The sequence below is a fragment of the Leuresthes tenuis genome, unplaced genomic scaffold, assembly GCF_036924035.1.
Source record: "Leuresthes tenuis unplaced genomic scaffold, fLeuTen1.0.hap1 SCAF_20, whole genome shotgun sequence".
NCBI lineage: Eukaryota > Metazoa > Chordata > Actinopteri > Atheriniformes > Atherinopsidae > Leuresthes > Leuresthes tenuis.
Window position 1 is genome coordinate 24,106,327 of NW_027325374.1, and position 1,801 is coordinate 24,108,127.

The 1,801-nt window shown below is 41.4% G+C and overlaps 1 non-coding gene across 1 annotated transcript; it reads right to left on the minus strand.

Annotated features, from left to right (window-relative positions):
- Positions 1–206: 206 nt before the first annotated feature.
- Positions 207–320, minus strand: LOC140279105 (U5 spliceosomal RNA). The gene has a single exon (XR_011909302.1). It is a non-coding gene; the product is annotated as a U5 spliceosomal RNA (small nuclear RNA).
- Between the last annotated feature and the right edge of the window lie 1,481 nt (positions 321–1,801).

A 1,801-nucleotide genomic window follows, 5' to 3' on the forward strand; every position in this document is an offset into this window, starting at 1 on the left:
TCAGGTGTTGCAGCCATAGAAAAGGGCCCGATTGTTCCTACTTGGTGAGCTTTGCTTGGTTGAGACGCTTGCCCCCCCCCCCTGCTCCTCGGCTGACCAAGTAGAAACAATCTATTCGATGGCTGCCTTGTCTTGTAAGGCGACTCTACTCAGAGAAGTCACTCTGCAAAGTAGCAAGATTTCTTTTGCACAGACAGAAAGGGCTTCACCCGCAAAGGTAAAGCCTGCCAATAATAGAAACAACTCATTAGTGCTGCTCTCCACGGAAGTCTTTAGTAAAAGGCGAAAGACTTGTATGTTATGAAGAGAAACCAGAGTACGATTATCCGTCACTGCGGGAGCAGGGCATCAGGCTAGTTGGTATAGCCACCTTCCCCATGGTGAGCTTTGCTTGGTTGAGACGCTTTTACTCTATGCAAAAGACAAGGCAGCAACAAGGCAGCAACAAAAACACCACGAGAATCCCGTATTGAGGCTTTGTTCTGACCGCTCATTCGGTGTCGCGTTTCTTTCAAGCAATTCTCCCGGTTAGCCGACACTCGGCTCGCTCCCATAGCCGTGTTAAAGTCTACTTCGCATTCACTCTCTTTTCTCAGCAGACTCTTGGGATTTTATCTATAAAATGAATTCCTTCACTCAAACTATGTTAAAACTGCTTTGTCGTTCATATTTACCATGTCTAGAAAGATTTAAACAAAAAAAACAATGTTGTACTTTGCAGTAAAAGAAAGAGCAAATCTAAAGTTTCAGGAATCCGAGAATAAGCTTACTTTCATGAGTGCTTCACGATTTCGGATTTTGCTATAAAATTAATTCCTTCACTCAAACTAAATTAAAACTGCTAAACCGCTAATCTGTTACATGTAAGGCAGATGTCAAATTCACCGAAATAGGATCTAAGGGTATTCGGCCAATCGAGCTGTAGCAGCTTCGGTAAAAGAGTATAAGTTGAAGAGTTTGTGAATAAAGGTGTGCGCACACATAGTGTGCTGTACGAAAATAGACAGGGAGCAATGCCGGCTGGGGTATATGTTCTTGTATGTTGTCTGACTGTTTGATTTGAATGTGTTGTGTAAGTGTCCTGTTGAATGTTACATGTTTGGGCTTTGACACGCTTCACTGTGGTTGTTAACTGTGTGGTGTGTCCTGAAATGTTATATGTTTGGGCTGTGTGACATGCTTAATGCTTGTCAGTAGCTACCCACTTATTCATATATAGCAACTGACAACATAAGAAGTCCGGACATACTTTGATAGTAGTTGTAGAAGTATCCTTATTGATAATAGATCACTAATTCATAGTGATAGAACAGTAGATGAACAGGTGCTTGTACATGTCTCACGAAAATAAAATGGGTGTATCATTGCTGATGGCAGAGCAATACTGCCAAACTTATGAGTTCTTGTGGCAAACTTGATTCAGTGTCTTGACGTGTATACGCTGTTTCGCTGACTTGATTGTCACAAGAAACAAAGTGTGTTTGATAAGATCCGACCATTTTATTACGGGAGGATCAGTATGTATGGATTCTGATGTGACTGATAAACTCATTCGTATCTTAAGCATAATCTAATACATGAGACAACGCCCTGGCACACGATAAAAAAAAAAAGAGAGAGAGCGGTTTTGTGTCCCCACAGTCCATAATGTAGAAAAGAGAGAAAAAAGCCTTTCTGATTTGGTGTGTGTGCTCATAGTGCAGAGTGTAGAGAAAAGAAAGCCGTTTTGGTGTCCCGGGTGTTGTGACTTACACACACACATTTCTAAATTGAGAAAGGAAATTATTTTAGAGGAAGCACT